Source organism: Vanessa cardui, chromosome 25 (genome assembly GCF_905220365.1).
Source record: "Vanessa cardui chromosome 25, ilVanCard2.1, whole genome shotgun sequence".
NCBI classification, from domain to species: domain Eukaryota; kingdom Metazoa; phylum Arthropoda; class Insecta; order Lepidoptera; family Nymphalidae; genus Vanessa; species Vanessa cardui.
The window spans coordinates 5339200-5361989 of NC_061147.1; the positions used below are offsets into that span (position 1 = coordinate 5339200).

The 22790-nt window shown below is 31.5% G+C and overlaps 1 protein-coding gene across 1 annotated transcript in view; it reads left to right on the forward strand.

Moving 5' to 3' along the window:
• LOC124540464 (catenin delta-2) overlaps positions 1-22790 on the forward strand; it is a 99086-nt gene that overhangs the window by 11484 nt on the left and 64812 nt on the right. The window lies entirely within an intron of this gene.

A 22790-nucleotide genomic window follows, 5' to 3' on the forward strand; every position in this document is an offset into this window, starting at 1 on the left:
GTAGTCTTAATTACTCCTTAATATATCAGTTATCTGCCAGTGAAAACCCGCCAAAATCCAGGTCCAGCCATTCCAGAGATTAGCCGGAACAAACAGACTGACAAAAATTGTGTAAAATGTTATCTTGGTATAAATATAAAAAAGAACTATTTTTATAAAAAGTGCTATTTTTACATTACAAACAGATACTCCAATTTTATTATATATATCATAGAAATTTCGAAAGAATTTTCACGATATATTAATTACATAATCATATTCAATATTTATACAAACGACGTTGCGGTCACAGCTACTATTGTAATATTTACTAGGATTGATTGCTTTAGGTTTTCTCCGAGGCATTGTGGCGAGGTCCATAAACACACAGACCGAAACTAATTTGTATAATCAATGTAGATTAGTGATGTAACGGGCGTTCGTATTCGCGAATATATTTACATAATACTCGACATTCCCGAAAATTATTCAGGCACGATTATTACGATTTTCATTTGTTTCTTTTGGAATAATTAAATGTATTTCGTTTGTTATATAAATCGTTATTATTATTTAATAAGTAAGTAGAGTCGAGATGGCCCAGTGGTCAGAACTCGTGCATCTTAACCGATGATTGCGGGTTCAAACCCAGGCAAGCACCGCTGATTCATGTGCTTAATTTATCTTTATAATTCATCTCGAGCTCAGCGGTGAAGGAAAACATCGTGAGGAAACCTGCATGTGACAAATTTCATAGAAATTCTGCCACATGAGTATTCCACCAACCCGCATTGGAACAGCGTGGTGGAATATGTTCCAAACCTTCTCCTCAAAGGGAGATGAGGCCTTTAGCCCAGCAGTGTGAATTAACAGGCTGTTGTTTATTTAATAAGTTATTTTTTCTGTACAAGAAAAATCGATGTAAATTCTTCCTTAACGTAATTTACAGCTCTTAAGGTCATCATGGCCACTTACGTTCATAAATATAACATTTCAATACCACACGCTATTAATTTTCACATTTTTCGTATCACGCAATTAACCTACATGATACTGCGTTTTGTAAAAATAATTGTAGCATTATTATAAGAAATATTTATCTATACTAATTTTATATAGTGGTAACATTTGTTTGTATGTATAATAACAGATCTCCGGCAGTAACGATCGAATTGTTATTTTTCAAGGGTTATGTTATTATGTTATACTAGCTGTGCCCGCGACATTGTACGCGTTTGAATTTAACAAAAAGAATTATTATTGTAGCCTAAATTACTCCTTATTATATCAGTTATCTGCCAGCGAAAGTCCAGTCAAAATCGGTCCAGCCGTTCCAAAGATTAGCCGGAACAATCAGACAGACAGACATACAGACAAAAATTGTAAAAAAAATGTTATTTTGCTATATATACCATGTATACATACATATGAATTAAGTAATTGGCTATTTTAATATTACACACAGACATTCCAATTTTATTATGTGTATAGATAATTTTCTTTATTAACGAATTGTACACAAGCAAGTCACTATAAAGTTGGTAGTCAGTATTAAAAGTAAAGCTTTAAATTTATTCCGAACAATGTACTATTCGACGTCTTAAAATACGAGTGAAGTCATTGGCGCCAGCTAGTCTAGTAAAGTAAGTAAAGTAACAACCTGTAAATTTCCCACTGCTGAGTTAAGGCCTCCTCTTCCATTAAGAAGAGGGTTTGGAACATATTCCACCACGCTGTTCCAATGCGGGTTGGTGGAATGCACATGTGGCAGAATTTCGATGAAATTAGACACATGCAGATTTCCCCACGATGTTTTCCTTCACCGCCGAGCACGAGATGAATTATAAACATAAATTAAGCACATATATATAGCAGTGCTTGCCTGGGTTTGAACCCGCAATCATCGGTTAAGATGCACGCGTTCTAACCACTGGGCCATCTCAGCTCTGCCAACTAGTCTACTACATAATAATTAAAAATTACTGTTACCGGTTCAAGCTTCAATAGCTTAAATCTTTTCTAAAGTTCTAATATCAATATCATTCAGGTAGACAATCAACCTTAAGTTCTGTCTGATGTTATTGATCCTGGCTTCGACGAGGGTTCTACATTTTTAATATAGCACAGTGATTATCTTGGATGATTTGAGATGAAAAACTTTACGCCAATTTTATAAGGTATTGGCTATTTATACATTTATATCTAATATTTTTAGATGGAATCGCGAGCTGTGCAATATAACTGTATATCTAATTTGGTGTTTCTAAATAATTTCATTTCTATGAATCGGTTGAGGAAAATCATCAAGCTGAGTGAATCAATCCTATTCAGTGGTTGGTCGGTCAAAAACATTCTATTTTTAAAAGTTTTTTGTATCTGTATAGATATTTTGATTATTTAAAATTTAAAATAAAAAAAAATAGGCAGACAGCTATTTTAATATTTTTTATGCATAACAAATTCACCTAAACACTGAACAGCGCATTAGGCATGTGACGAGTACAATAACTAAACGTATTTATGTATAATGTATGTATGTGTGTCCTATTTCCATTTCTCTATCTCAATACCACAGTGTCGACCTATTCATAATGAACCTGTATAGAAAACTAGTTGTACTTGTGGCTTCGTCTGTGTATTTATAAAACCGTTATGAAGTTCGTAATGAGTAATGGCATTTTATAACTAGGCCTTAGGCAATATCATTGGCCAAAAAAGGTTCTATATAAATCGTCACATACTGTTCTGATGTATCTTATGTGGCGTAATGGATATCAAACTAAGTTTAACAGGAATTTGTGGTTTTTTGTAAAGCAAAGCTTCGTGAAATCTTCGTGAATCTTCGTGGAAATTGTATATCTTGGGTAAAATCTGTCTACATATCATCTGCTTTAGCTCTTTTCCATAAGATGGAACGGGAGAAATGCCAGTTAAAAATGAAAATTTAAAATACGCACAGCTGATATCCTTAAACATTATAACAAAAACCTAAGCCTAAAGCTAGATAATCCTAGTCGTCGTCATTGTAACTAGGTAACACTGTAAATAATATTTAAAGCATATAATGTACGAAGCATACGCCACCATAAAGTTGCGATGTAGTTTGATGGAGAAATATTATATGCGTCATAATTTCTTACAAAAATATGGAGGTTACTTAACAGTATTTTTGTTTATTTTTGAGTGTATAATTTCAAAACATTATAGATTTAGACGTGTCGTTTTCGGTTAACATTATTGACGTATTATTTATAACGCATGGCCTATATATGTCTATATAGGCCATGTTAGTCTTCTGGTCTTTTATAGTAAACGAAACAAAATAACTTTTTTCTATACATGAAACATATTTGACTGGAATTCGAAAATAATTCTATAAAATTGAATTATAACGGCCAGTGCGTAAAAAAAGTTTAAAGCGAAGGTCCATTCATTTAAGTTACCTGAAAAAATATAATGGAATTTCCGTGGAATCCATTTTGTGTGAAGCTTAATGCATTTAGAATAAAAGTCGGTCATATTAAAACCGTATAATAAAGATGTAAAGATCTAAGTAGTGGGTTTTTGAATCGTATACAACGCTTAATAAGCATGCTCTTTGTTCGTTTAGGGTTCCGTATACCGGTATGGTTTTTTTTATACTTACAAATGTCTACAGACCCTTGGTGTATTATTTTGATTAAACAAGGAGTACGAGCCGAGATGACCCAGTGGTTAGAACGCGTGCTTCCTAACCGATGATTTCGGGTTCAAACCCACGCAAGAAAACTGATTATTCATGGATTAATTTGGGTTTACAATTCATCTCGTGCTCGCCGGTGACGGTTAACATCGTTAAGAGACCTGCTTGTGTCTAATTTCATAGAAATTCTGCCACATGTGTATTCTACCAACCCGCATTGGAACAGCGTGGTGAAATATGTTCCGCACCTTCTCCTCAAAGGGAGAGGAGGCCTTAGCCCAGTTGTGGGAAATTTACAGGCTTTTGTTTTTGTTGGAGTTTGATGTGCATATTTCAGCATCCGCGTCAATATTTTCAAATTAAAACTTATTAGTTTTAATTTACTTCTGTGTCTTACGTGTGTATGGCAGTACTTTATTTTTCATAACATATATTTTGTTAAGGCTGTTAGAAGGTTGTATATATTTCGTGAGATAAGGGAAATGAGTTTATAATTATGATGTATGTATGTGGAGGTCTAAGACAGCTCGTATATGGTAGCTAGTAGGTCACATTCGAAGTTTATCATTCGTTCGTATGTGTACTAAATGTTTCTTAATTACCAGGTCTGAACTTCTTCGCGGAATATATTATAACTGAGATAATTTATAAAACAAAGTAACTTTATATTTGATGTGGGAATCTAAGCTTAGAAAATTATGTTTTTTTGCTCAAGTTAAACTGTGTATTGTCTCAAATAGATTAAAAATATAAATAAATCTTTTTTTCTTTGAATTCTACGTCATGTTTGCTTTGAATACATTTCTTTTTTTTCCTAACATTATTTTTCGTAACAGCTTGTAAATTATATCTGCTGGACTAAGGCCTTATCAGGAAGAATGTATTGGAACTTACTCCAAAAGTGCGTAGTGCTCAATTTATTAAAGCTATAATTAATCTATATATTTCGTAATGCTCAATTAATTATAGCTTTGCCTAAGCTATAATTCTAAACAAATGACATAACGGCTATCAAAATTCCACGCTGTACAATTATTTCTAAATATAAATATACGATAATAAAAAAATACTGAAGTATTTAAGAACTGTTTGCAATCGACTGCTTTTTCATTAAGAGTGAAGGTAAATTTTCTATTAAGGTCTACCTATTGAATTAACGGCGAAGGTTTATTTTTCTTCGGATTGATCGCCGGCTGATTGGGAAATGTAGGAATTTTCCAGTAACAAGGGACCGTCTTCCCTCGCCATATTTGAATAGCGGTTATATACCTATTGCGTTTCACCTTTATAATTACTTTCTGTAAATAAATGTATAAGTGAGTAAGTGAATACAGTAAGTAATATTATTATTACATATATATCATATGGGGTTATCAGTTAGTATGGTGTTTTTTTTTGTCGAATGTTAATATTAAAGCGTCAATAGCGCAATGGTTTACGAACCGCCTAGCGTTATAAAAAGTAGCAGGATCGAACCTGACCCCTTGGATTGGACCCCTATTGTCGTACTTAGTCTTAACACAAGTGATAAGCATAAAAGGAGGGGATGAAAGGAATATTAGTAATTTCTTAACCCATCAAAAACAATACTTGTCAAAAAAACCAAGTCTCGCAACTCAGTTGTCCTGCGGTAAAAAGTTGTGAGATCCATGTAATACCAAGTCTTATCCATGTAATACTTAAGCGACTTCCTGTCTTAATACGTCCACTCCCTAAGACCACGATCGTGGTCCATATATTGACTCGGCCATCGCATAAAAACACGTGTTAATTAAATTATTTAGTGCGATGACCAAGTCAATATATGGACCACGATCGTGGTCTTAGGGAGTGGACGTATTAAGACAGGAAGTCGCTTAAGTATTACATGGATAAGACTTGGTATTACATGGATCTCACAACTTTTTACCGCAGGACAACTGAGTTGCGAGACTTGGTTTTTTTGACAAGTATTGTTTTTGATGGGATCTCATTTCTTTTTGTATTTTGTAGACAGTTCTACTTTTTTTCTTTTCGGTACCTTCTACTTACATCTACCAGCAACGAATTTTCTTAAAGCCCTCTTTCTGACTTATTAACTTTTCTTATTTTTGTAGGTAGCCTTCCGTTTTCTCTTTTTCGGTACTACTTCTTGAGCTTCAGCTAGAGTTTTTCTAAGAGCCCACTCCCTTTCTCTATGTGTTTTTCTGGGAGGCATTGATGTTAAAATTTTTGACAAATCTGGACGGTAAATGCTTCTTAGTCTGTTGTATTCACAAATTGAGGATTCCTGCGCTTTAACACTTCCAAAGTCGATGTTAATTAGATGTAAACCGCCCAGACTTGTAACTCTCGAAAGTGCCACGTAAGCTTGACCGGATGTGAATACTGCAGAACCGATATCCATATTTTATGTAATTAATACACTAAAATATTAATATGTATATTATTATTAATAATATATACTATTATTAATAATATTAATTTTATTATTAAAAATAATAATACATAATATCCAAATATTTAATAATATTATAAAATAAATTAAAAAATAATAAATAAATACAGGAATAGCGGTCTTTGGAAATGTAAAGAAACATGGTCATAGTTTAGTCTGGTCTTGTAGTTATAAGTGTGCACTAGTTGAGAACGTAATTACACAATTAACAAACATTTTCGAAAGCTTATTAATATAATAAATTTATTATATTGTTATTATAATAATATAATAAATAATCTTCCTTTGAATTTGTAATTTTTTTTTTTTTTTATTTTATCATTTTGTTAATTATTTTAGTTTTTCCTTGGTTCATACACTAAACACTACTTATATTCCAAATTTGAAGCTTCTAGGTCTGCTAGAAGTGCCTTAGAATTTTGATGATCGGTGAGTCAGTGAGTGAGTGACAAAATTAAGAAACTTTGACCCGTTATAATTCTTAAACTACTAGTTCAAATTGAATGAAATTTGAAATATACCGTGTCTTTACAATGCTTGCATGGTTACTGAAAATTCAGTCTTCTAGTTTTATCCACAACAAAGTTACAGGGGGTCGAAAATGGCCTGAATTGCTTCGAGAAAAGTATGGTACGGCCGTGCTGCTTTTTTGCTCGACTTGGTGGGGGCACTGCCGTGCCCCCAGATCTAACTATATTGATTGCTTTCTTTTTATCTTGTCTTTTGAAGGATAAATAGTATTTGATGGAGAGAAACTAGTGTTTATATAAGTTATATATGTTTGAATGTAGACATTAATCTGTGTATAAATAATCAATTAATTAATTTAAAGCTCTAACAAGTCCAGTGCAACGTTAATTTAAAGTAAAATTGGTAATCATTCCTGTTGTGTCGTTATTGTAGAAAGCAATCGGCAAGGAACTCGGTCGGTAATCACTCTGAATAGCAGTAAAACAATGTAATATTATGTTTATTATTATTTATAAGAGAAATAATACTTCTTTCATTACATAAAACAGATATGACCCAGTAGATATAACACATGGATTGTGACCGTGATACGTGGATTCAAATCTGGGCGACATTGACTTTAAGGTTTATAATAATACTTGGTGTTTATAATTTATTATTGGCTAAAAGGTTTAGTGCAAGCCCTTCTAGGTACCATCCACTCTGTTTCGTGACGTTTTGCAGGGTGATTAGGTTATCTGAAATCCTAAGACACATTGACTTTTCATCCACCATTCCGCCCTGAAATGAAATGGTGGCCGTAACTTTAATATTTTTCTTGAAGATGAACAGACATTTATGGACTGTTACTTAACATTGGAAAGTCGACAGGCTTAAAGTAGTGGTAGTTTAAACAGCTCATACAAGGATTTTTTTTTTAAAAATTTAAAGCATGTAACGATTAAAATTCCATTGTTCCTTTAATGTTGCCAGAATATTTCCTGTACTTAAATTTCGAGGTATAATAATTAATCCCAGTTTATTTACGGGCTGTATACAATAAATCTATCCAATTACTTTATCATATTATCAAAAGGTTCTTTCGAACCGCGTAATTTTTGTATTGTTTTACTAAAGTTAATTTATTACATATTAATATATTTTATATGTTATTATATGTGGTTGAAGTTCGTTCCTTTTAAATGACATTCGATTGTTTTATTTTTTTCAAATCAATTTTTTTTTATTGTGTAGGTTGGCGGACGAGCATATGGGCCACCTCATGGTAAGTGGTCACCATCGCCCATAGACAATGACGTTGTAAGAAATATAACTATTCCTTACTACAACCTTGGGAACTAAGATGTTATGTCCCTTGTGCCCGCGGTTGCACTGGCTCACTCACCCTTCAGACCGGAACACAACAATACTGAGTACTGTTTTGACGGTAGAATAATTGATGAGTGGGTGGTACCTACCCAGACGAGCTTGCACATAGCCCTACCACCAAGTAAAATTTAAATAATAATATGTATGTTGATGCTAGATTCATTAAAAAAAAAAGCCTTTACATCGGATATTTTCTCAATCGAGAATATTGAATAAGATCGTCAATCAGCGCTAACCTTCCTAACGAGATCAGTGAATAGAATTGACACGTTAATTGAAAAAGTAAGAAATTTCCATTTTTAACCGACGAAAATAAAAGAGAAGGTTCTTAAGTCGACGCGTATTTTTTTTTAATATCTCGGTTCAGCAAAGACTGTGATAGACTAAACTTTGAACTGTAATAAGTCGTATTTTTTGTCTCTCTTCCACTTGTAAGGTTTAATTTAACGAAACTAGAATAAAACTTTTGTACTTTATCTTAAGAAATAAAATATTCATTGTTAAATTTAAAGCTAAGATTATTTTCTAGATAAGGATGTTTTGACGCGTTGTATAAATTATACTTTTAATTGTGTAGTTTGTACACGCAATAGTTAAATTTATAATTTAATATTTTCATTAAAAAAAGAAATTGAATTAAAAACAAGTAATGAGACAAATACATATAAAGCAATTTTATAACCTGTATATATAGTAGGTATGCATGTATAGTATAATTTAAAAATTAATAAAATTGATTAAATATCTTTACTACGAAGTAAATTTTCACAGAAGCGGAATTTAATTGTATCGAAAAAAACGAGGATATCGGATTTTTTCCGAAATTACATTATATATAGGTATATAATAACTAACTAATTGATTTATTTATTTTTATGTTTGTATGTTATTATTTTACTATTATTGATAATTCTTGTCATTTATAATTAACCTTGATTTACTAACAATTAATTATTTGTAAGTTTGTCATCTTCAACTGTATCTTTGCAAGTGGTATTCACCTTAATAGGTAATGCATTTAGTTTTAAGTTGTATTAAAATTGTATACCTTTGTACGTGTTGATGTATTTACCACTGATGAATCTTAAATAAATAAATAAATATATGAATTTTGCTATCATATCCACTTGATAGATCAATTAAACGCTATGTAATTATAACCATATCGATTTCCAAAGATATTCCAACATCCATTAAGTGTTCAATTATAAGTGAACAAAGATCATATGAAATTTATGAAGTAGTCACTGCCAAGTGTATCGCTATTCTGCAATCGGTAGCGTCACGTATAATAAAACGTCCTCGGAGACTGTCATCCAACCATTAACGAGCGACGAGTTATAACATCCAACAATTAAAACCGTCACGTTTTGCGTTTCGACAAATTAAAACTAACTGCATACGTAATTTCAACGTGTTAAACGTACCTAAATAAAGACAATGTAACGTTAATTGTCCGAAATATTAATTTTTAAATTGTATGTTTTATTTAAGACTGCTCATAAGCGTTTTTTTTAGCTGTATGAATAAAATTATAAAGGTGATGGTTTTTACTTATGTGTGGGTGTTTGTTAGTGTTTAATGCAAAAACCACTGAATGGATTTTAAAAATATACTGATATGTCAATTTAAGTATGAAAAGTTTGGTACGAATCAAACTTCAAGGAAAGACATAGCTCCTTTTTATCATTAATATCCAACAACTAACTACTAAAACGCGAGCTTGTTTTAAATATATGTAGGTAGATAGAATAATAAGGTAGTGTCTATGTTATTGAGAGATTATGAATGAATTTAGTTGCTGTAAATTTTAGAAGACTGAATAAAAATCTGAAATGAAAAATGATATCATTATAAAGTCAATGTATACGGAAATAAGTTTTCTCGTTTGTACATAAAATAATAGTTATTAACAGAAATGCATCAATATCATTTTATTTGCTTTCACCGTCGCTAAAACTATTAAAGTAAATTGAAACTCACATGTAGCTAGAAAAATCCTCATCGAATTTTATCATGATACAAATTGAATATCGCAGTTCGAATAAGACTGGTTTATTTAATAAATGTCTATTATCAAATAGAAATTGATCTGTTATGAAATAGCCGGTACTATTTTGTCCTGTTGGGGCTTTGGGAAAGGACTAGTTATTCTTAGCCAAATTACAAGTTTATAATCTTAGTAGTATAGAAAATATGCTGAGGCGGATGCAGATAATCCGTATTCTTATGTCTCCAACCAGAGCGTAGCAGTGTTGCGGAATATGCTTCAGGCCTTTTTAAAGGACATAAGGATGAGTGAGCCAGTGTCCACAATGACAAAACCTCGTATCTCCCAAGGTTTTTGTCGCATTGGTGTTGTAGAGGAATATTATTATTTCTTACCACCAATGTTTGTGGTGATCACTCTGAATCAAGAGACCCTTAGGCTAAACCATCTACCTAATTTAAAAAAAAAACAAAACGAGAATATTCAAATTGTACAGCGTACTTAATAATATCATACATCATATTCATACCATATAAAACAAAATTTTCTTTTGTTCCTTTTCCTCAGTTACTACTACTTGCTACTTAAGCTTATAGTTTAATATATACATAGAATGTTTACATTCCTCTTTATATTTTAGTATATAACATGTATTATTCTTAAGGTTTTTTTACGGTGAATAAAAAAGGCTACAGCATATTTTATGATGCATTCATCGATATATAAATTTATACAAAAAAATCCTTTTAAACAATTTGTATATGTCACCGGATAATTGTGAAAATCGTTAGCGTGTAATAAATCTAGCGAGATTTGAAACTGATAAAAATTTTAAAGGATATTTTTAAACTATAAAATTTTTATACTTTTTATATAATGATTTAGTTTGTCGTAAATACAATTTATTTATATTAAATTGGTTCATGATTTCTTTTGAATTTTCTGTCCATCAAATCAAGTATGCTTCATACAAAACAAAAAAACTTCAAGTTGGCTCTTAAAAGCGCTTTTCAGTCGTCGTTTCACAAGATTGATATAATATGTACCAGCATCGGTTGGAAATGTTGATTCTTATAAAAAAAAACGAAAGAATCTAGGAAATTACACAATTAGCTATATGTATTTACAATTCAATTTGTATGTATACTAACGAGATGCCCGATTGGTTAGAATGCATGAAGCTTAACCGCTGATTGGCTATTCCCTTCAAACTTGTGTTTATAATTCATAATGTGCAGAAGAAAAATATCGTTAAGAAACCTGCATCAGTCGGGCGGAAATTTGCGACATGTGTATACAATAAGCCGTATTGGAAAAGTGTGGTCTTTTTTGAGGAAAGCGTTTGCCTACCAGTAAAATATTTACGGTTACTGTACTTTACTACTATACTATATGGAAAATTATCGAATACCACGCTTTTTAATCACCTTTATAATGTTGTAGTGTATAACTTGCCTTTTTTAAATGAGTTATTGATTTTATTTTTATTGATATACATTAAATATCTCCCGATACTGTATATGTATAAAAATATGTTAACTATATTCGTACATAATGGAAGGAGTTGGTTAAATATATAGAGACGAAATCCAAGGGCTTGGTCTTTAGTGTATCGTTAGATACAAGACGCGTGTCGGTTTTTCTTTCGCCTTTTACGTAGTATTTTTTTTGTCTCCTTCCTCGTCGGAGATGAAATCTTACATTTCCTCCGACTTAATTGCTCGTTCTAAATACTGGGACCGTCATAACGGAGGTTCGTGTTTTGTTACGTAACACGAAACATATCCCGAGTGTTTATTTAAAAATCAATTTGATTCCTTTGTAAGATAATTTTTCGCTTAATAATAAAAACGACGTAAATTTCATATATTTATATAGGGATATATGACTAAGCTAAAATCGTAGGGAATGTGAAAAGTACTCATCGTCTGTATGAAACAGGCCCATAATCCAAAGTTAACAATGGGGGAACCGCGTTATATTGCTAGTAATAATAATAAATGTTATTATGGCTTTATTGGTTAGACGAAGGTGCGTATAACGTTGCTTTTATTCATTGATATAATAGTGATGATATATTATTTGCATATTTCCTCTGCACGATCAACCATGATGTATTTATGTACAGACTATTCCGATCATAGAGCCAAATGCACAATATTTGATATCCAATTGACGCGCTGTTTCGTCGAGAGCTTGAATAATCTATGGTATTCATTTATGGTTTTCCGAAAAAAGCCATTTAGAACGTTGAAGAGACTTTTATGGCAACTATGGAAGTATAGCGATATAAATAAGTACTTTAGTTGAAGTGTTGTTTATATTATAAATAAAGAAATATTAGCCAAGAACTGGTAGTGTACAATATAGCTAAGCTATTAGGAAATGGCGTCGCATACGTAAATCAAAGGTTCGTTCATCGTTATTTATTTTTCGTTCGGAAATACGAATAGATTGTTCTGGTTTAATTTAAAATAACTCAGCATGGTGACATCTTTTATTTATTTTATCCTTTTGCCATATTTTCTTAACAGTGACTTATGTAAGATAAAACAATAAAGTAACAAATGGGTTTTCTATTTTTTCAATTGTATAATTTATTTGTTGCAGAATAAATACGTTTTTTATATAGCACGGTATATTAGAATGCTCAAAAAAACAAATAAACAATATCAAATGTTTAAAAATGGAAACAAATTATTTAAAACTATTTACAGGCAAACGTAAATGTCTATACAGCCAAGAATTTCTCCAAAAGTACGTGTAACATGTGTATGAGGTAAAATTTATCATATAAAATTCTGAGATATACGTATTTCAATTAACGGCATGTATATATTAAGAGGCGATATAAAAACGCGAGTACAACTTGTTGTATAGAAAAAAATATGGTAATTTATATCGTAAAACAGGTTATTGATATAATTTAATCATCTCTATCGGTCATTGATACAGTTACATGACAAACAGCGACCTTTACAAACCACTTTCTACGTGTACGTTTCGTTTTGATTTAGTTATAGTATTTTTAAAACAGTAAGTAGTTTGTATAAAATAAATATATTTTTTTATATGGACTGTAACTGTATTTGTTTTTTTTTTTTCTTTTTTAAATATAGAATAGATCCTAGTCACGTCAATGTTCTTAATTTAAAGTGAATGTTCTCCTAAAACGCTGCAACTTCTGCTAGTATAAGTTTGTTTTATTTTTATGATGTAGGTAGGTATAGGTGGGATGTACAAAGGCGCCAACTGATGGTAAGTGGCCACCACTGACTATTGATATTGGAGCTGTATGTTAATGCTATATTAAAAATTGATTATTTTCTTATACAAAGAAGTTTTTGAAATTAATTATAAAATTATGTATTTCGATATTATCTATGATTTTTATTTTAATATCGGGCTCGAGCTGCGCAAGACTAATGATGATCTTATATAAAAAATATGTTCTGTAATGATGCAATTTGTTCATAACGATCCAATTAAAATATATCGAAATTGATATGATTATTATTTTTTTTCTTATATTTGCAATTATTTGTAGGAAGCTCCAGGGTCGATATGGAGGAATGTTCTATACATATGTTAATTTAATTTATTGTATACTAGCGACCCGCCCCGGCTTCGCACTGGTGCAAGCCTTATACCAAATATAATACAGTATTTGTTTATTTACAATATCACATTACAAATTTCCAAAATTAGGACTGTTTCTTTAATATATTGTCCATGTACTATACACAAAAACCTTACTCTCGAATCACTATTTTTTAAAAAAAATATTGAAATCTGTTACGTAATTTTAAAGATCAAGCATACATATACATACATGCATGCGATTTTGCTGATAGTAACGAAAAATCCGAAGCTGGATCCAGAGGTTTGTGATACGTAATCAATTTTAAAGTTTGACATAGCGCGCAAAACGAGCAAAAATATTTTTCTAAAAGATGTCTAAACAAAATTGCCACGACAAAGTTTCGACTTTAAAACTTTATCGAGAAACGCACACGTATATAGATATAAAAACACATTCACGTGGTCGAAACTTATTAATAAATTGTCTATAAAGTTGCGGACCTCGTTGCTCTGGGGAAGGGGTGGGGGGTGTCCAATAAGTTCATATCTGTGCTGTCAGAGTCATCGCTTGAATTATAACGATTTAACCTACCTGACTCAGAATCGATATGGTCTGTGAATTATATTAAAGGTTTATGTGTATCTATTATATCTCTTTGAGATAAAGAGTAGCCACAAATTTTGAAAGATTACAATTATATTAGCGTTATTATATATATATTTTTTAATGTATTAATTCTCTTCATATTATTGTAATTCGCCACTAGCTTACATACATACATTACATAGCTATATTATACCCTATATAAAGCGATTACTATGATGATTAAAATATATACCTATACTTTATTTATTTATTGTAAAAATTACACAATCGACTTGTCACTTTATTATTTAATATAGGTAACGTTCAAGGCTCTACATCTTTATATGTGTAAACAACATTGAGACATACATTCGAAGAGGGAAATATTTCAATGTAATTTTACAAATAAATTGAAAGAGCGTTTGCAAAACATTCCTAATAATATCATAATTTTCGACGACATACTTTAAACTATAATGTTAGCTAAAATTACTCGTACTAAAAATTAGGTTGTCTGATTATATTCTTAAAATTTCTTCATATAAGAGTCTTTACCTAAAAGCGTTATGTATCTGTATTCAAACATTGTGATGACGCGTAAAATCTTCCATGTTATCAGCCACAGGATTCATTCTGATGATTTACACGGTCCTGTGTAAAACGCGGCCTTTGATCGCGACCTGCTCGTAATATTATCTGACCATCAAGCGGGCTGTCTGCCCACTGGCCTACACGGATATACCCAACGTTAATTATTTGATTAATAACTGAGTAATCTGATTTCCCTTTTGTAAAATATGGTGAAAAAATATGTTTTGAGTGAATAATGTTCGAAGTGTAGGTATATTTCGAGCGAAAATAATTTATATCGAATTGACGCAATATCATTGCTCGAGCTTGATATGATATTTATTATGGATTTGCAAAAAAATTACGCCTATACACCTGTTATCAGAACTTTGGAAGAAAAATTAAAGTATATAGAGAAGTGTTGTATTAAAAATAAAGATATCTTAGTTAAGAACGGTTATTACTTATTACTGTGCAATATAGCGAAGCTATTAGCAATTTGCGTGTCATATGTAAATTTCAAGTTTGTTTATTATTATAACATTGTATTGTTCAATTGATATAGACTGGTCCTCGTACTTAAGGCATGTTAGGTTATCGATATACGCGACGTAAGTCGAGATGTATTACATAGCTTCGTTTTCTTCTTCTTGCTATGACATTGACCTCGCGACAAGTGAATCCTCCTATGCCGGAAATAGAAACAATTGACGTATGCTTGAGGAATAGTAGTAGTAGTATATTTACTTGGTGCTAGGGCTTTGTGCAAGCCCGCCTGGGTAGGTACCACCCTCTCATCAGATATTCTACCGCTAAACAACAGTACGCTGTATTGTTGTGTTCCGGTTTGAAGGGTGACTGAGCCAGTGTAACTACAGGCACAAGGGACATAGCATCTTAGTTTCCAAGGTTGGTGGCTTATTGACGATGTAAGGAATAGTTAATATTTCTTACAGCGTCATTATCTATGGGTGATAGTGACCACTTACTATCAGGTGGCCCATATGCTCGTCCGCCAACCTATTCCATAAAAAAAATAGTGTTAAAACATAATTTGATGTATGAAACGACGTAAGTCGAGAACTGCCTGTATACTATTGTTCATTATATACTTACGAGTTCTGTATTTCAATCAATATACTATAAATAATATAGTGAATGGGTAAACCATATTTATGGTAACGTTTTCTTTTTATGTGCTTCGTACTCAACATCGCAATCAACATACGAGATCTCTTTTACGAATGTAAATTTTTATTACGAGTGAAAACGCGTGTTCTGTGTAATCATAGACGAGTCGGAATAAGTGTCTAATGTCGATATAATACCGACAGTCATTTGTAATTAATGACTAATGTATCCACTGTCGAGACGAGTACGTCACGAACGCTTTATGTCGTTATAAACCAATCATATTTGGTTGTGTATCTACAACATAATTAGTACAAAATTGATCTAAATACCAACTTATAAAAAACTAGTTGTGACATGGATTCGCGCTCGTTTCAATTTAGTTTCAGTGGTGGCATGCGTGAGGTTAGCGCGCGGTACTGGATACTATTGCATATTGGCAGTGTGACTTTATTTCAATTTTACATATAGTTCTACATTAAACGTAGCCTAAGTTTGTCATTATTAAATCAGCTATCTGCCAGTGAAAGTTCTATCAAAATCGTTCCATCCGTTCCAGAGATTAGCCGGAACAAACAGGCAGAGAGATAGACAAAAATTGTAAAAAATATTATTTTGGTATATATGCAACACATGCATTTTATTCATTTCACAAACAGACACTCCAATTTCATTATATGTTGAGATATACATCCGTATAAATGTCCCACAACTGGGCTTAGGTTCTCGAGAAAAGCGATCGGAGCTCACAGTCACGGTATTCCAAAACGAGTTTGTCGGATGACGTGACACGTGCACCTTTCGTCACGTTGTATTCCATTACAGCTGTGCGAAAAGAATTATAAATATTAAAGTATAGTGCAATCTTCGATTATGACTCACGTGTCCTGATCACGGTTGACCACGGGTCAGTAAATATGTAGATATGCTATTTTTGAAATGTTTCGAGATATTATTTTGAAAATCGAAATCCAAATTTAAAATACATGTGAATATAGATTTTCTTTTTTTGTTGTTGTGTTTATTTCAATGCTTCGATTGCAAAAGTTTATCGCATACATTTTTTTTTAATATATATTGTTTATCGGTATCTCGCCTGACAAGAGATTATTTATACGATAGTACGACAGTAAATATACAAAAATAAAACATACGATAAAATCGACTGTTTCAAATACTTTTTGATCTTCACTTTCAAAGTAACAAACAAATGTTTTTATAGAACAACATGTATAAGAATTTAAAATAGATCCATGGAAACAAAGATTCACCCTTTGTTTGATCTTTGAGAAACAAGCTCAGTCCCTACATAGACTCATTTATGTATAACACAGTCTAGGCAACGTTATAAATTGCTCTGTTAAAGCCAAATCAAAAATTGTTTTCTGGCTCGCTACTTTAAATAATCTCTACTAGTTTCCGCCTGCGGCTTCACTTCGTGTGAGGGGTTGGTCAGATGCTAGGAACCCTATGTCCCCTTATGTACCTATGACAACGTATGTGCAAAATATCTCCCAGATCACCTAAGTAGTAAAGTAGAGAAGGCGTAAAAAATAAAAAGACCCACTATCGCATTTATAAACGCTACATAGTTGGGATTAAAAAAAACTAATAACTTTGCGTGTATCGTAAATTCAAATAGTTATTTAAAATTCAAAGTTTGTTATGGTATTGCAATTTTTTTGATGTTTTGTAAAAATCTAGCGAATATTCAACACGTGTATTTTTACATCCGTTTCCACTTTACAGAATTACCTAGTTTTTCTCGTGGATAATTTAAAAAAAAAATGTCTAAGTCTTTGGTTTAATTAACATTTTTCTTCAAGTTTGAAACTTACTCCAAGGAATAACCAGTGATTCAGTACAATCTTTAATGATTTGCCAACTTGGTATATGTATACCAATACATACATATATCCCCTAAAGAATTATCTTATTAAATGATATTTGGTCACAAATATTCGTTCATACAGGAATCAAAGAAACAATTTCATTCTCTCACTGTTTATCATGCTCTTTTATTGAGATTTGGAGCTCATTCCATACAATGCAGCTCCAATGCAAGCTGGCGAATACACTAATGGACACGTAAAGTTGTTCTCATACATAAACATGTTTAAGAGATGAGAGACAAGATGAAATGAAAACACAAATTAAGTACATGAAAACTCATCAGGTTTGCTTTGATTTAAATTCACAATCTTCGATCAAGTGTCGCGTGTTCAAAACATTAGACCATGTTTCATATAAACATTACAAAGTAAGTAACATCTAACAGTTGGAATATTACATTGTCGTTATTTTAAACTAGAATAAAACCTTCATAAAACATTACGTAAACGAATTTGCCATTTTCAACGTATACGATATTCCGTATTCTTGGTCACGTCGTAACTCCTTCGAAGTTTCGTATCACGAAGGTACGAAGGTCAAATATCGGTTGTAGTTGGATGTTTCATGAAGAGTTTTAGATTCCTTCAGAATTTGTACGGTATATTTGTAAATGAAAGCGCCTTTTGTTTTAGTTTACCATTGTGATGTAATTTTAGCACGGTCTTTGTTTGCGTAACTGATTTTTCTTCGTACACATTGATTGTCTAAGTTTGGTACTTTATTTTAATATCTGTCCGGAAAACGTGCGATAAGTCTTCGACTGTTTGAAGGTATTTTATTGAATGTTTTAAGTCATATTTTATTCAATGATATTTGACAGTGTTTGTATCAATACCATGTGTTTTATGTAATTTGGTGTGCTATTTCTTTTATATTTGATTGCATTTTCAGTTTGAAGCACGTATCGTTTCGTACCCACTGTTTGTTTTACATAATACAGCACATAGCATAAGGCTATATAAACCTGAAGGTACGTTTAATATGAATTATGGCAAATAATATAAGTAATATTAGTTGTGTGTGAATTCTTTATTTTATTGTATGTTATAAGTCACTACAAATAGTATGAAAAAATATCCACTACAGAACTGAACGAAACTCGGTCAACAAGCTAGTTAACATATTAACCGTAAGATATCTTAGGATACAGAGTGCTTCCTTATCAGCAAGTAACGGACAATCAATATGGGCTTAGCTTGATCATCGTTTTGATAGATTTTAATTAATAATCTCTATTACCAGCATTTTAGTACAAAAACTTGCAGTGGAAAGAGAGCAAAATGAACTCAACAAGTAGTCGATAGAGTCTTATTAATATAAATTAGGTATATTATATAAATGCAAAACTTATGTCTTTTAATTTTTCATAAACCATTTTTTAATATCCATTATGTAATATGAAACTCTAACACTTGTTGGAAACTGACATTGTATACATATATATTTTTGTTATAACATATTTGAGTATGTAAGTATGAATTTTATTCTCTTTGTGAGAAATTATATATAGTCTATAATTTATATAGTTAAAGATGGCTCCGTAGATACGTAACTACTGAACGTTCCGTATTTACAATGATTCGTGTTTCAGTGAATCAGAACGTTGTCGATAAAGGATTGTATTTCGTGTCGACGTGAAATCAATTTCTTCAATATACTATATATAGGGAAGCTTGAAGTGTTTTTATTGGATTGTCAATAATTAACTTTCATGAAAGATTATTTTTTGTTTTGTCTTTCGTGAAAGGTTTGGTTTTTCAAAAAAGGAATTTCATTGTTGTTTTTTTTTTTATTTTAGATATAAACGATAACATTTTGTTGAAAGCAGTTGTTTTAGGGGGAGGATTCACGTCCAACTCATGAAAATATTTATATGTATATTATGAATGTTTGTTATTGTTGCTTTGCTATCAAATAACAGTAATAATTATAAGTAGTAATAATAATGTTTTACGATAGATAGGTAGATGTATCTTATGAGTTTGATATTTCTGTGAATATATTATGTCAATGAAATAGCGTAAAGCATCAATCAAAACCCTGACTTTATCAGTGTTTGTATACGGTAACGTCTAAGGTGTAGCCTCTCATGATTGTAATGACTGAGCTCTCGTCTATCGTTGGATACAAAACGGTCGGAGCTAGTGGGTAGAATATTTAAACAGCTCCGTATGCCTCCGGCGTTTGTATGTACGGCTCAAGAGCCTATGTACCTATCTCATTATCATTATTTCTTGTATCTATATGGACGGTAGGGTGACTAATGATAAAACAGCACACATGGTGGTGATAATGACATGTATGTCAAATATTCCTTAATTGCCTTTGTAAAAATAGGATCTTTAATATATCTGTAGCTGGCGACCCGCCCCGTCTTCGCACGGGTACATAAAATCATATAAACTGTAGCCTATGTGTTATTGTAATGTACGTCCTATATTACTGTAAGATTTCATCCAAATCCGTTTAGTAATTTTTTCGGAAAAGAGTAATAAACTTTCGCATTTATAATATTAGTAGGATGTACTTAAATTAATATCTGTTATAAATACTTTCTTGATAGAAAGATAGAAATTGTATATAAAAGTATTGCACAAACACAAAAATAGAGAATAATATTAAGCTGTGCCGTTTATCCGTGCAAAGTTGCCGAACAATTTACATTATTTACTGTTAATATTGTAATATTATATATGCATATTAAAATGATTCCATAAAAATATCATCGAATCCGTTTAAATTGTTTTAATCAAGCTAAGTAGGTGTTAATGTGTAACGTTATATTTTAAAAACCGGTTTAAATAAATGCATGATATCTTCTTTTCTTTAAAATTTTTACCGAAATAAAGTCATTGTGAATTTTAAAACGTTTTAATCTAAGCCACGCTTTAAACAACATTAAGCAGAATGTGTGTCTGTGGTCTGGTTCCTTTATTCGTTTTTATTTTTTTTATTTCGCGGTCGTTACAGTTTGTTAATATATGGCGTAAAATTTGCAGGCTTTAACGTAGATTCGCCTGTTTAATTGCGGCTATTTTAATAAAGTTAATTAAGTCGTTATAGCTGGTAAGGAGTGATAACTACGTGCTACAATGTCTATTATAGGCGACTATTTAACGTAAGTTACATATATAGTTTAGGATACTAGGTTAAGGATTACCAAGGAAATTAATACTACTATTCTTGGCATTAAAATTCAATTGAGTTTAGTGTCTCAACCGTACCGATCAATCTCTTTCGTGTCTTCTCCATCCTACGTGACATTGGCGAAATAATCTGTGCCCTGCCGGCACAACTAAAATTCATAAAACTGAAAGAATTTAATTGAATTAACGTCAGTTGTCAAAACTACCTACCTAAAAAGTAGAGCGTTTGCATATAAAATAATACCATACGTAAATGTTAGAAGCTGGAATTATTTAGTTGTTTTTTTTTTTAATTCTTTTATTCGCGTTGTAAATGAATTGCTAATTTTGAGAATTCTCTGTATTGTCAAACATGACTATTGTATGGAAGTTTGTTGTAAAGTACGAGAAAAGTAGGATTCTTATTCTTAATAAGAGAAAGTTTTTCTAATTAATGTTTATGTAATTAGGACTTTGTTGCGCGTGATGTAGTTTGAAATTTTAATTATTTTTATATTTCTGAAGCTTTATAACTTATTGTATTGAGGCTTTTCAAAGGGAAATTAAAGTGATCAGATAGAGTATTTTTTTATCATCTACATAAGTATACACAATATATATTTACTCTGTACGCTCAGTAAAAGCTATAGCTAAGCACTTGAAATTAGGAAGAGATCCCATTGTCGTTATTTAGAGTTAGACTAGTATTAAAATAGTAGTTTGAAAGAAATTGCTATCTCATATATTCCAATAAATCTTATTAATACGGTAACTGTTATTCGTTTAAAATAATAAATCAAGTTAATATCATCGTATAAGCAAATAAAGATTATAGTGAATAATAATAATAGTAGTGATATTCTGTAAGAACAATTTCTATATCAAATCGCAGGACTCATAAAGAGATGAATTTGATATGCGATATTTGACATTATTGATTATGAAATGTAAAGGTTATACGTATAGTACGACACAACTTAAATGTAGCATCGGCTAATTCCATAACACTGTCGATTCATACGACCAATAGAAATAGCTCCTTATCGCACCAATCGACGCATTCGTCGTTATAGAATCTCTCGTCAGTTCAACCCGAGAAATCAAGTGCATGTAAATCGACGTGTCAAATTGACAAATATATTAGGTCTTGATAATACAGTGATTACGTTTGTGTAAAGATCATATTCACATAAGAAATAAATATTAATTATTTGAGATAGCGTACTTAATTCAAATGTGATCGGTTTTACAAATTTTGCCGTTGCTACAACTAAGTTGTGTCGTACTATGTCATAATACCGTATAACCGTAAATCGAGTTACGAGTGAGATAAGAGTGACTTCCAGAGTAACACAGCTGATACAAAGAAATAGGTTCGTTATATAAGAAAAATACATTTTTTTCGATATCAAATATTAGCAGAGCGAGTCACAAATTACCTATCCGATGCAATTGTGTAGTTCATTCTCGATGTCAGATACAGATATAAGGCTTCCAGTGCAATTTATCTAAGGAGACATCTTAATTATTTATTTATTTATTTATTTAACACTTTTTGTACACCACAATTACAATTACAAACGATTACAGAATACACAAACTAAAAACTAATGGTGAAACAAAGGCGGCCTTATGGCTTACTAGCCATTTCTTCCAGACTACCTTGGGTTAGAAAGTTGTCTGTGGAAGACAGTATAGGGTGGTGCAATTATAACAACTCTTAAAATGAATACAAGCTAAACACATACATAAATAAATAACAGTAATAAATATTCAATAATGTGCATACGTACATATATCAATAAATACCTACATACATACTTACATACATACATACATACATACATACATACACACATACATACATACATACATACATACATACATACATACATACATACATACATACAAGCATACATATAAATAAATACATATATATACATAATACATACATATACATAATACATACATATATG